Source organism: Oncorhynchus masou, chromosome 9 (genome assembly GCF_036934945.1).
Source record: "Oncorhynchus masou masou isolate Uvic2021 chromosome 9, UVic_Omas_1.1, whole genome shotgun sequence".
In the NCBI taxonomy this organism is placed as follows: domain Eukaryota; kingdom Metazoa; phylum Chordata; class Actinopteri; order Salmoniformes; family Salmonidae; genus Oncorhynchus; species Oncorhynchus masou.
Genome location: NC_088220.1, coordinates 48,446,932 through 48,461,549, shown reverse-complemented (window position 1 = coordinate 48,461,549; position 14,618 = coordinate 48,446,932). Strand labels below are relative to the sequence as shown.

Below are 14,618 nucleotides of genomic sequence, written 5' to 3'. Positions count from 1 at the left end.
AAGCTGATTACATCGCCGACTGTAATGCATTTTGTCATAATTTCTCTTTATAATGGGCAATTCTACCCTCAGTGTCCTGCCAACCATACAAAGTAAATAGGCCCAAAAATACAGCATTTTGCCTAAGACATCTCATTACAGAGATAATAAGATAAGATAATTAGGTGGGTGCTTACATTTGTCCTATTTCACACATGTAAAAGTGCATGTGTGAATTGGAAATTTATTTTTTGGGATATTCCACTCCCCCTGAAACCACAGGAGGTTGGTGACACCTTAATTGGGGAGGGCGGGCTCGTGGTAACGGCTGAAGCGGAATCAGGGGAATGGTATCAAATAAATCAAACACATGGTTTCCATGTATTTGATAACATTCCATGTACTCCGCTGCATACATTATTATGAGCTGTACTATTCTCAGCAGTCTCCTGTGCCTTAGACACACTGAGAATGGGGTCAGAGCCAGGGACCAGCCATTATTTGATGGTGACCCTGGATACACACTATAAAAACTCCACCATTTTGTTATCAACCAGCCAATCAAATCTTAGCAATTTTGCATTCTTTCGAAAAATCCTCCCTTAACAACATACTTTATTTCTGTGTTTCTTTCATTATACAGTCACTAAAATGCCTGCGATTTTCATTGTAGAAAAACATACATTCCTTATACTAAATAATACGGTTGCTTTTACCACAACATTTTGTCACCGACACTGAAACATTTATGTACACCCTCAGGTGTATATAGGCACTGCGAACTCTCATTCAAATGCCCGGATGATCCTCGGTGGTCCGGGGTGCAAGCTTCAAACCTGTAGCTGCTTAGCGGCAGAGTGGTTCAATTCCACCTTTCGGGTGTAATTTCTCATCATTCAAATGTATGGACTTTGATCACCAACAATGTTTGTACGAATTCGCTGATATTATATACTACGCAGCAACGTAGAAACGTAATTGTGTTTTTAGAGGTAAATATAAGTAAAAAATTGTGGATGGGCCGCCTACATCCTACCAAATTTTAAGAGATAAGTGCACACTTTCCCTCCCCCCACGTTGTCCAGGCCCTTGCTTAAATACTTTTGACCATCATTTAATCCATCTGCGCTTAATGGATTTTGAGAACTACAGAAATAAAATGTGTTTAAAGTATAAACATTTAAAATGACATGTATGATACATGATAACCATGCATAATGACTACTTGTTATTGCTAATTGATTTCAATATGGAGCAGGATAGACAGCAAGGGAGAGGAAGAAATCAAATAGCTTGTGGACAAGGGGTCCGTCAAAGAGGTGGGAATGAGCCCCATCAAAGAGGTCAAAGAGGTGGGCATGGGCCCCATCAAAAAAGTAAAAGAGGTGGGCATGTGCCCCATCAAAGAGGTCAAAGAGGTGGGTATGGGCCCCATCAAAGAAGTCAAAGAGGTGGGCATGGGCTCCATCAAAGAGGTCAAAGAGGTGGGCATGGGCCCCATCAAAGAAGTCAAATAGGTGGGCATGGGCCACAGAAAAGAGGTCAGAGAGGTGGGCATGGGCCCCATCAAAGAGGTCAGAGAGGTGGGCATGGGCCCCATCAAAGAGGTCAAAGAGGTGGGCATGGGCCCCATCAAAGATGTGGACATCAGAGGGAGGGAGACAGACGGCAGGGAACTGTTGTGTCTAATGAAGTCTGGGCCGTTGTTGGTGACCAGTTGTTGGTGACCATGTGGTATACACCGGCCTTACCATGGCAGAGGCTGCCTGATAAATTCACCCCAATCTGAGAAGATCAACTGCCAATTCGATCACAAGAACATTTCGCCAAGAAAACCAGTCTTCGGGATATGTACTATACTTTTTTGGGGGGGTATTTTATTAGGGTCCCCATTAGCTGTTGCAAAAGCAGCAGCTATTCTTCCTGGGGTCCACACAAAACATGAAACATTACAAAGAATGACATAATAAAGAACATCGATAGACAAGAAAAAGCTCAAGGACAGAACTATATACTTTTTTAAAAACGCACTCAGCCTACATATCAATACTTTACTATTACATTTACAGTAAATTACATTCTAACACATGTAAATTCGCAAAACATGTTACAGTATTCTGACATTATGATCAGTATGATCTATTGACCCTGTTTTACCCTCAGAATTGACAGAAGACCACATGGTGGTGGCCGTGTGCTGACCGACCAGCAGTTGTGGGCAGTGGTGGAAACGGTGAAAGCCAGGAATGACATACGGCTGTCGGAAATTACGCTGGCCTATTGAGGAGAACGTTGACAGCAACAACCGCCTTTTGAAGAGGCACCGGGTATCTATGAAACACATTTTTTTTCTGGTGCCTTTTGAGAGAAACAACGACCGGGTGGAACAACTGGGGTCCGAGTATGTTCAGGTACAGCACTATATAGTGTATTACTGTTACTATTTGATGCACATGCTATGCAACTTACTTCACAATATCATATTGGAACTCTACTATAAAAATAACTAACCAAAATATATTTTTAGAGAGTGATGGTGCTTGATGCTGGTTCAACCTGGCCAAAACTCAGGACTGTGGGCAGAAGCGTGTTGTCCAATGGCCTGGACAACGTGGGGGGAGGGAATGTGTGCACTTATCTCTTAAAATTTGGTAGGATGTAGGCAGCCCATCCACACTTTTTTACTTATATTTACCTCTAAAAACACAATTACGTTTATTTTGCTGCGTAGTATATAATATCAGCGAATTCGAACAAACGTTGTTGGTGATCAAAGTCCATACATTTGAATGATGAGAAATGACGCCCGAAAGGTGGAATTGAACCACTCTGCCGCTAAGCAGCTACAGGTTTGAAGCCTGCACCAGGGGACCACCGAGGCTCATCCGGGCATTCGAATAAGAGTTCGCAGTGCCTATATACACCTGAGGGTGTACATAAATGTTTCAGTGTCGGTGACAAAATGTTGTGGTAAAAGCAACCGTATTATTTAGTATAAGGAATGTATGTTTCCTACAATGAAAATCGCAAGCATGCATTTAAGTGACTGTATATTGAAAGAAACACAGAAATTTAACGAAGTTTCTTGTTAAGGGAGGGCTTCTCGAAATAATGCAAAATTACTAAGATTTGATTGGCTGGTTGATAACAAAAGGGGTGGAGTGTTTACATTGCGCATCCTGTGTCACCATCAAATAATGGCTGGTCCCTAGCTTTGACCCCATTCTCCAAGGGTGTCTAAGGCACAGGAGGCTGCTGTGTTCATAATGTACAGTTCATAATTATGTATGGAACGGAGTAAATGGAATGTTATCAAATACATGGAAACCCGCTCATAGGCCAACAGGCAACCCTCCAAGTGCCTGCACAATGTGGGGGAAACATTTCTGTGTGCGTAGCTATCTCTTATTAAGATGGTTTGGTGTGCCACCCTCCTTCCATGGATGAGGCATGCGACAACATCAACGCCGACCAATGTCAAGCTTGGATTCGCCATGGCAAAAGGTTTTTCTCAAGGTGCATGAACAATGAGGACATTACATTTACATTTAAGTCATTTAGCAGACGCTCTTATCCAGAGCGACTTACAAATTGGTGAATTCACCTTCTGACATCCAGATTGACTGTGATGTGGATGAGAATCTATGGGCAAATGCTCAAGACAGGCTTGATGCAAATTAATGTGTGCTAAACATTGTTTAAAAAAATAAAAAAATAAATTCTTACATTTGATTACAAGATAGTATACTTATTTTGTAGAGGATGTCTTCATTGATCACACCTTTGATTACACATTGGATATATACAGTACTGTATTATGGAAATGATAGATTTTCTGTCAATTTTGTTGGGTAATATAAGTGTATTGCCTAATGTGAAAACTGTACTGTAATTTACAGTACTGTACCATATTACTTTGAGCACTTCTAAGGGTGATTTGAAACACATATCTTACATTTGCTATTGGATTAACTGGTAGTTAAAGCGACTACATTGAAAAGACATCATTATGTTGTGTTTTGGAGACTTCTTAGGGTTAGCCCCCTTTACTTCAAATTTCGCCTAAAATGACATATCCAAATCTAACTGCCTGTAGCTCAGGCCCTGAAGCAAGGATATGCATATTCTTGGTACCATTTGAAATGAAACACTATGACGTTTGTGGAAATATGATATGGAATGTAGGAAAATATAACACAATAGATCACCATCTTTGAAATGCAACAGAAAGGTCCCACATCGAGCCATCCCTCTGGTTGTAATTCCAATAGTGTCCACAAGATGGCAGCAGTGTATGAGCAAAGTTGACGTATGAGCCAACTACATACCCAGGTATCTCGCTCACTAGCTTTAAGCACCAGCTGTCAGAGCAGCTCACAGATCATTGCACCTGCACATAGCCCATCTATAAATAGCCCAAACAACTACCTCTTCCCCTACTGTATTTATTTATTGTGCTCCTTTGCAACCCAGTAGTTCTACTTTGCACACTCATCTACTGTCAAATCTACCATTCCAGTGTTTTAATTGCTATATTGTATTTACTTTGCCACCATGGCCTATTTATTACCTTTACCTCCCTTATCTCACATAATTTGCTCACATTGTATATATACTTATTTTTCTACTGTATTATTGACTGTATGTTTGTTTTACTCCATGTGTAACTCTATGTTGTTATATGTGTCGAACTGCTTTGCTTTATCTTGGCCAGGCCGCAGTTGTAAATGAGAACTTGTTCTCAACTTGCCTAAATAAAGGTGAAAAAATAAATAAATAAAATTGTATTAGGCATTCTAAACGACTATAGGAAATGACTATTGGGAAAAACAACTGGCTCTGTAGATACAAAGAACAGAGCTTTTAAACCCTACTGGGAAGGGAGGGGGTTGTAAGCCTACCGGGAAGGAAGGGAGCTCTGACCCTACCAGGAAGGATGGGAAATGGACAACTTGGTCAGGGGAAACATCAGGGGTGACTTCTGGCAGGTCCCCTGAGGCAGTGTCTGGAGGTTGCAGAACCCTCGGACCGGAAATAGCACGGTTCTTGCAGGTGGGGCTCCAGGCTTGGGACCGGCAGGTCTCACCTGGCTGTGACTGGAGAGGCCTGAACGTCTGGGCTGTACTTGACGTCCGCTGTATACTGATTGGTTTGGTTCTGTCCTCTATCGTGCTGTCTGGTTAGAACATGATGTTGATGCCCATCACTGTGCTCTTGATAGTCACCACCACACAGTTTCCTTTGAAGATGTTCATATGATTTTGGTCATCCGAATTACTTGGAATCTTATTGTTGTGGGAATTTAGATACACGCACAACATTCAAACAATCAGGTTACTGTCGACAATAAAAGGTCCTCAGAAACATGTGACTTCTCCCTTTGGATGGTAATAACACTCAGAAAAGAGTGGGCGGGTGCAGTGTCCAGATGCACATTTCCAACCGCTCTGATTGGTTGGTAATGGCAGGGCTATAATGGGCGGGGGATAACTTAGGTAGGCTGAGCAGCAAAACTAACAGGACTTAAGGGAAGCTGAAGGGACTGTGAGGGGAAGTTAGGTCGAGAGGGGAGGAGCAGGACGGCCTTTTTACACCCACACTAATTCCCGCGGCTAATGGAGGCACAGAGACTCACATCAATACCTTTGTCAGATAACACTGTTAATTAAACAAATAGTTGATGCCATTGCTAGCAATCTACCGGGCTTATGCTGTCCAAATGGATGTTAGCTGTGAGGGCCAAGGTGCACGTACACGCTATACATGTCGGAGGATGCTATTCACAGGGACATATTGTTCTGTCTCTCGATTATTGTTATTTTGTGTATGAGAATAACTCACGGCGAAGAGTGAAGGCATAATCCTTTACTCAGGTATTTTGTGTTACAGGTCACGACATCCTCATCAGACACTCGTAATGCACCTGTTAATATATCCTAGATATGTGCCCCACCAGCGTCATCTTTGGGTTGGCAATTATGCCCATTAGCTTAACATCAAGTATGAAATGGCACAGGGGATGTTCTGTGTGCTGTGTGGCTATATTGACGAAAACAGATTCCATGGGATCGAATGGTGGGCTTTTGCACAGATGGGTATGGAAAGGAGAAGAAAATCATGTGTACAAAAAATTACATTTGACACTTGAAAAAGCAAGTGAAAAAATATAATTATCAAGTATTCAAATCACCCGTAAACACACACTGGATAAGTGAAAAAAACACATGTAAAGAAAAGGACATTTGACACTTGATAATGATAAAATTATAATTATTGTTCCAGGTAAGACGGTTTGCTCATTTTCGCTTTCCATATTTGGGACCTACTTCCCAGTCCATTTGACTGTGATCCTGGCTCAGTTGACTTGCCGGTAAGTGAAATTGAACAGTTGATCGAGCTGTCATGTGGCAGAATGACACATGGAGAAGATGGAGAAGCTTTGGTTCCTGCCGTCTCCCTCTGAGAACTAATACCGCTTCGAAGCAACTTGGAACTCGGAACTGAGAACTCGGAAATCTCCAACTTCTGACTTCAGTGCGTTCAACACTAGCTCCGACTTAAACAATCCATTTGAACAGTCATCCAACTCGGAATGTCAACTCGAGAACTCGTGCCTCTTTCTAGAGCTCCGACTTTCCGACCAGGAGATCACTGACGTATTTGTCCGAGTTCGCAGCTCTCTTGAAAGCACCGTAAAACTCATGGTACTCTTCACAAGCTCATATCTGTGTGAAGCTGGATTCAGTACTCTCGTCTGCATTAAAACCAAATATCGATCCAGGTTGAATGTGACAGCAGAGATGAGGTGTGCGATGTCAACCACGCCCCCTGACTTTAATGCAGGATTCAAAACAATTGGGAACTAGGTTGAATCCTGACGTCGGTGATCTTCATGTCGGAAAGTCGGAGCTGTAGAAAGAAGCCAGAGTTGGAATTCCGTGTTGGACGACATTCAAAACGATTTTTCCCAGTCGGAGCAAAAAAAAATTCCCGAGCTCCCAGTTATTTTGAACACACTGATGTCGGAAGTAGGAGATTTCTAAGTTCCCACTTCCCAGTTGTTTTGAACGCGGCATAAAATGCCCCAAAGCTACATGCATCAAGCACACCCGTCTCATTAGTGTTGGTGAGAAAAGAGACATTATGTCAGACTAGATTGCAATTGACTGTCATAGTCCCACATTAAAAGTATGTCATGGTGAGTTGAGAAGGCAATCAGAAATACGGTTAGAATGTTTTTCAATTAACTACCATAGCCCCAAATAAAAAAGTTGGTTGTTAATTGGTTGTTAGTTTGTATATATGAATATGTATACATGATCCTGAAATATCATTTGGATTGCTTTTTTACAGTCGTGTGTCTATCTTCACCGAAAGTGCTGGAATAAAATTAATTATGAAATTCTGCTTCCTTTGTGCACAAAACATGCTTGAAATGAATGAACCCATAAATAAGAGTCCTGCTCTTCCTACCATAGAGAAGCTGATTACATCGCCGACTGTAATGCATTTTGTCATAATTTCTCTTTATAATGGGCAATTCTACCCTCAGTGTCCTGCCAACCATATAAAGTAAATAGGCCCAAAAATACAGCATTTTGCCTAAGACACCTCATTACAGAGATAATAAGATAAGATAATTAGGTGGGTGCTTACATTTGTCCTATTTCACACATGTAAAAGTGCATGTGTGAATTGGAAATTTATTTTTTGGGATATTCCACTCCCCCTGAAACCACAGGAGGTTGGTGACACCTTAATTGGGGAGGGCGGGCTCGTGGTAACGGCTGAAGCGGAATCAGGGGAATGGTATCAAATAAATCAAACACATGGTTTCCATGTATTTGATAACATTCCATGTACTCCGCTGCATACATTATTATGAGCTGTACTGTTCTCAGCAGTCTCCTGTGCCTTAGACACACTCTGAGAATGGGGTCAGAGCCAGGGACCAGCCATTATTTGATGGTGACCCTGGATACACACTATAAAAACTCCACCATTTTGTTATCAACCAGCCAATCAAATCTTAGCAATTTTGCATTCTTTCGAAAAATCCTCCCTTAACAACATACTTTATTTCTGTGTTTCTTTCATTATACAGTCACTAAAATGCCTGCGATTTTCACTGTAGGAAAACGTACATTCCTTATACTAAATGGTACGGCTGCTTTTACCGCAACATTTTGTCACCGGTACTGAAACACTTATGTATACGGTTAGGTATAAATAAGCATTGAGAACTCTTCATTAAATGCCCGGATGAGCCTCGGTGGTCCGGGGTGCAGGCTTCAAACTTGTAGCTGCTTAGCGGCAGAGTGGTTCAATTCCACCTTTCGGGCGTCATTTATCAACATTCAAATGTAATGGACTTTGATCACCAATGATGTTCTTACGAATTCGCTGATATATATATATATATATATATTACGCAGCAAAACAAACGCAATTGTGTTCCTGGAGGTAAATACAGAGTCACAAATTGTGGATGGGCCGGGACCTAAACAATGAAATCTTCACATAGACAGGTCCTACTGAATTTTATTGTGCGGTGTTGTAGGATCCAAGTAATTGCGTACGTACCCTGGATACATACTATAAAAACTCCACCCCTTTTCTTGTCTACCAGCCAATCAAATCTTAGCATTTTTGCATTATTTCGAAAAGCCCTCCCTTAACAACGTACTTAGTTTAATTTCTGTGTTTCTTTCATTATACAGTCACTAAAATGCCTGCGATTTTCATTGTAGGAAAACGTACATTCCTTATACTAAATGGTACGGCTGCTTTTACCGCAACATTTTGTCACCGACACTGAAACACTTATGTATACGGTTAGGTATAAATAAGCATTGAGAACTCTTCATCAATTGCTCGGATGAGCCTCGGTGGTCCGGGGTGCAGGCTTCAAACCTGTAGCTGCTTAGCGGCAGAGTGGTTCAATTCCACCTTTCGGGCGTCATTTATAAACGCGCAAAATACATGGACTTTGATCACCAACAATGCTTAAACACATTCGTTGATTTATATACTACGCAGCAAAATAAACTAAAATCTATGTGTGTTCCTGAATGTATATATGTTGTTTTATAGTTAGTTGTATTTCTACAGATTCACGCTGTCTTGGTACATTCATTTGGGTATTGATGAGAGGTAAATTTAGCGGTTAGAGCGTTGTCAGTTGCCGAAGGCCCGGTGGTTCAAATCTCCGACAAGGTGAAACATCTGTCAATGTGTCCTTGAACAGGGCATTTAAGGCTAATTGCTACTATGAATTGCTCTGGATTACAGTGTTTTATAAAATGATTATTGCGTCACTCAAAACAGTAAAAAAAAATCTGGTGCAGCGCGGCGCAAATTCTATGCATCCTTCAACAAACAAGACCGGAAGCACATAATGACTGCCAAACCCGATAAACCAATCATCGCTTCGCCGTCTTTTTTCTTAACCAAGCATGTAGGCGGAAATGTTGCATGTCCTTGTTTTTGTAACGTGGAGAGATATAAACGGCATCTGATGGTGTAGTTGGTCGTTTATCCAATTCAAAGATAAGTTGCCGTTTGAACTGAGTAGAGACGAGTATTTGGCAACAAATTAGAAATTATATTATAAATAGCTTCATAGCTGTCCTATCCAGCTACTGTAGCTAGTTTAGTGAATCCGAACGTGCGGCATTGCTCGCTGTTGACCTCCAGACAACACAGCAGCAACATCTCGCTAACGTTAGTAAGCTACACCGACTCTTCCATATTCATATTTAAATAGCTATTTCACCTTACCTTGCTGTTGTCTAACAATGAGTTTAACAAACACACAATTAAATGTAAAGATATTTAATTTAACAAATAAGTAAAGGAATTGTAAATAAGACTACTCTTGGTCCAATTATATTTTTGTTTTCCCAGCTAGGCATGCGTCAATACCAACCCAGTGACCATTCCTCTCCACAAGTACCCCTCAAAGATCTGGGAAGCCCTTAAACTGAAGCAGGGGATCTATGCCTTCCTCCCCAAATACTACCTCTGCTCTCTGGAGGAGACCACGCAGGCCACACCGGTCCACTGGAAGGCCCTGGGAGTCAAATACAGGGCCAACCCCAAAACAAGGCACAAGGAGCGGGTCCAAGACTTCCCCATTTACTCCCCCCTGAGTCCCAGGATGGCCTATGGGGAGGTGAAGGATGGATATCAGGCTTCAGATATGCAAACAATGACAAAGTGAGTACTATGAAGGGCATTAATGAATATCATGAGCATTTGTTGTGTTCCCTGTATTCACAGACACACTTTATTCTATATCTGAGCATGTATCCTAACAGTGTCTATCTCTTCAGCTCTCCACCAGGCTGGAAAGAGTCTGGAAGCCACAGCTGTTCACCAGAGAGCTGTACAGTGAGCTCCTCAACCACAAGCTCACCATCACCGTCACGGCTCGCATCCTTGACCTCATTGACTATTACATCCTGAGGGTGAGAGAGGAGTCTGCATGTTGCCGTCTTTAGCTATAGTGTGTGGATACATGTCAATTGTCCAACGTGCCGTGTTTTGAGAAGATGGCACAGCGTGGGTTTCATCATCCAATGACTCGCTTGATTCTCCTCCAGACACCAAAGGAGGACCTGAATGGACCTGAGGTGGGCCTTTAAAGACACCCAGCTCGACCCAGAGGACCCTGTCAAGAAGGAGAGGATCTACACCAAGCACAAGGTCGGTTCGTTATGTTTTGGGCCATGACGGTTTGAAATTCCAACACACTTTTGTCTTGAGCTTTCACGAAGTTGCTATAGGAGATGACGCAACATCCATTCATAAAGTCAGTGAAAGTGCTGCACAAAGTTTATAGATGATGTAATGAGGTCTCCCTCATCTCTCTCCCTCGCATTCTGTCTTCCGCCCCTCTTCCATTGCCCCCAGCAGCAGTTTGAGCTCCCCGCAGAGGAAGCTGAGTGGGTTGGCCTGAGTGTGGATGAGGCCATGGAGGAACAGAGACAGCTGGAGCACAAGGTAACTGCATCGTTTCAGTCACACGGGACATATGGTGTCCCACAGTAATCACCCTGACAGGGTAAAAAATGCACGGGTGATATTGACTGATTTTTAGATTGTATCTGCTCGTGCCCATAATCTCTCTAACGGGACTATTTTTTAGATTGTATCTGCTCGTGCCCATAATCTCTCTAACGGGACTCTATTGTTTTGTTTCCCAGGAGCCGGAGCCTTTGTTCAAGAGCTGTGTGGAGAACCCGGTGAAGGAGCTGGCCATCCAGAAGCTCTCTGAACCACAGCTGATGGAGGAAAAATTAAAGGCCAATTTTTTCGAGGAGCGCTGAGGTCACTTCCTGTTGATGGTGACACTTGGTGGTCACTTGGTCCCATTGAAAGACACTTCTTAGTTATTGTTGTGGTTCGTTGTACGGTACTGTGCTCTTGATTCCTAATCTAGACTGTCATACTCATGTTTATCCTCTAGATGGGAGTGATTACCACTTTTCAGTATCATTTTAAGAACGATAGACAGCCATGGGCCTCATTTATCAAAGGTGGTGCGTGCACACAAAAAAATACTCTAAACCTTGCGTGTGCCCGTTTTTCCACAAAGGTTGGTATTTCTCAATTTTGAAGTTTATGGGAAAGTGTGCATATCGCACATACAGCTCAGACCATATCCGAAAATCTCATTTATTTGAATGCATTCAGTTGTGCAACTGGCTAGGTATCTAGGTATCCCATTTTCCCATATGCACAACTTCTAGTGGTTGAACAATTGTATTGCAAGCAAATGTTGTTCTTTTGGGGGTGTTTGATGCATGGGTATTATAGTAATGGTAGGCTACTAAAAACATTTAATGTAGGCCTAATGATAAAATTGATGAATAAGATCAGATAGCAGCATGAATCCTCATATTTATTTTGCTTTTATTATATAGCTTAGGCCTAAATCATCATCATTTGCAGGACATGTCTCTCCATTTCTGTCATGACTGGTTTATTCCTGCTACACAACAAATAGGTTATTCCACGAAAACAGTGCCCTGTGATATTTTAAGTGGAAATTGTGCACCAATATTTAATTTTATAAAATTAATGCCCTTTTAGTAAAGACCACATGGAGAAGTCAATAAATCACATTTTTATATAAAAAGGCTTGCTGAAGTGACAAAATTCAGCATTTTGACATGTCAATCCCGAAATGTCTCGCAAGGTTCTCCATCCTTGTAAAGCGTTACTTATTTTGTTTCTTTGACATTAATTTCTGAAGATTATCATTCAGTGACTCTTACGTCTCTCCCTCATTTTAAGGTCAAGCGTTTAACTGAACACTTTTTTTTTATATGATGAAACAATTCCCTTTTAAAGTATTTTTTCCAAAATAAATATCTAATAGTCAAATCATAGTGTAAAAGCAGGTGAGTTGATTCTACTCTTTTTGGCCATTTTGTGCTGGAAAGCTGAATGGGTTGAGCATCCAACATTTTTGTGAAGCTTGCTACTCCCTGTTGCGCACAAGCTTCCCATTCTTCCTGCCACAAGGGAATTTATGGCTGATTTTAAGAAGAAATCGTCAACCCTGTCACTTTATTTGGCACTTACTATATTTATTTTTTTATATATAACCACTTGAAGTTGAACATATACTCTTTTAAGACGATGTTAAAAAGAGCTCAAATCAAGTTTGTTTTTAAACAAGTCACACTTCTCAAAAGACACTGATTTGGTAGAACGACCCAAATATTAGGCTACCATTTATCCATCGCTCATTCAATAGCCAAGCATGCTCTGAAGTAAATAGACCAATCGCCCTGTTTAATATATTTGATGGTGTTGCTGTGCGATAGGAGCGCAACATCATAGCCTATATAATCTCAGAGCCTATACCAGGGCAGGAGATAGAAACACAATCATGTGTTGATAAACTAATAATTCATATACTGAACTAAATATAACGCAACGTGTAAAGTGTTGGTCCCATGTTTTATGAGTTCAAATAAAAGATCCCAGAAATGTTCCATACGCCCAAGAAGCTTATTTGTGCACACATTTATTTACATCCCTATTTAGTGAGCATTTCTCCTTTGCCAAAATAATCCATCCACCAGACATATCAAAAAGATTATTAAACAGTATGATCATTACACAGGTGCACCTTGTGCTGGGGACAATAAAAGGCCACTCTAAAATGTATAGATGTGTCACATTGAGGGAGCGCGCAATTGGCATTCTGACTGCAGGAATGTCCACCAGAGCTGTTGCCAGAGAATTTAATGTTCATTTCTCTACCATAAGCCGCCTCCAATTTCATTTTAAAGAATTTGGCAGTACGCTCAACCATCCTCACAACTGCAGACCAAGTGTAACCACGCCAGCCCAGGACCTCCACATCTGCCTTCTTCACCTGCAGGATCGTCTTGAGACCAGCCACCAAAACCAAGTATTTCTGTCTAATAAAGCCCTTTTGTGTGGAAAAACGAATTCTGATTGGCTGGGCTCCCCACTGGGCTCCCCAATGCCCAGTCATGTGAAATCCATTGATTAGGGCATAATACATTTAAATTGACTGATTTTCTTATGACCTGTAACTCAGTAAAATTGTTAATTGTTGTATGTTGCGTTTATATTTTTATACATTATATTTTGCATAGAAGTGTTGGCTGCAGCACTTTTAAATTGTTTCAATATTGCAGAATATGCGGACAGTGTTTGGCACTCGCTGTAGGCGGCATGCATTTGGTTTGAAAAAGTAACTTCAGAACATTACCCTTCTGCCCACACCTTTCCAGAAATGTGCTAAGATTTGCCATTGCGCTTTCTTTTAGAGACCGTCAGGGACCAGCTCCAAAATCTCAATCATACAGCAAATGAGGGTGTTTTTGTTACCATAAAAGGTGAATGACGTTTTCCAGACATGGTTGTAATGCTGGTTCATGAGCACACATATATACTGAATATACAAAAATATAAACATATAAACATGTAAAGTGTTGGTCCCATGTTTCATGAGCTGAAATTAAAGATCCCAGAAAATGTCATAAGTATTCAAACCGGAGTCAAAACTTTGTAGAAGCACCTTTGAGTCGTCTTGGGTATGTCCGTTTCAGCTTTGCACATCTGGATTTGGGAATTTTCTTCCATTCTTCTATATTTTCTCAAGCGCTGTTAAAGTAGATGGGGAGTGGAGGTGAGCAGAAATGGCCGGGCCACTCAAGGACTGTCACATTCTTGTTCTGAAGCCATTCCAGCTTTGCTTTGGCTGTATGCTTGTGGTAATTGTCCTGTTGGAATGTAAATCGTCGCCCCCAGTCTATGGTCATTTTCACACTGAAGCAGGTTCGCATCAAGGATTTGCTTGTATTTGGCCCTGTTCATTGTTCCCTCTATCCTTACCAGTCTCTTAGTCCATGCTGCTGAAAAGCATCCCCATAGCATGGTTTTGCCACCACCATGCTTCACTGTAGGGATGGTGTTAAATGAGTGATTAGCTGAGCCTGGTTTTCTCCAGACATAGCGCTTTGCATTCAGGCCAAATAATAACATTTTTGTCTCATCAAACCATGTTATGTTCTTATGTTCTGTCTTTCATGTGCCTGTTTGCAAACTCCAGGTATGTTGTCATGTGTCTTTTCTCAGGAGTGGTTCCTTCT

At 41.4% G+C, this 14,618-nt stretch overlaps 4 non-coding genes and 1 pseudogene across 4 annotated transcripts; 4 read left to right on the top strand and 1 right to left on the bottom strand.

Annotated features, from left to right (window-relative positions):
* Positions 1 to 774: 774 nt before the first annotated feature.
* On the top strand, positions 775 to 861 carry trnastop-uca (transfer RNA opal suppressor (anticodon UCA)). Its single transcript has one exon. It is a non-coding gene; the product is annotated as a tRNA-Sec (tRNA).
* Positions 862 to 1,502: 641 nt separating this feature from the next.
* Positions 1,503 to 13,874, top strand: LOC135545012 (large ribosomal subunit protein bL28m-like; annotated as a pseudogene).
* Positions 2,783 to 2,870, bottom strand: trnastop-uca (transfer RNA opal suppressor (anticodon UCA)). The gene has a single exon. It is a non-coding gene; the product is annotated as a tRNA-Sec (tRNA).
* trnastop-uca (transfer RNA opal suppressor (anticodon UCA)) lies at positions 8,236 to 8,322 on the top strand. The gene has a single exon. It is a non-coding gene; the product is annotated as a tRNA-Sec (tRNA).
* trnastop-uca (transfer RNA opal suppressor (anticodon UCA)) lies at positions 8,852 to 8,938 on the top strand. Its single transcript has one exon. It is a non-coding gene; the product is annotated as a tRNA-Sec (tRNA).
* Positions 13,875 to 14,618: the final 744 nt, after the last annotated feature.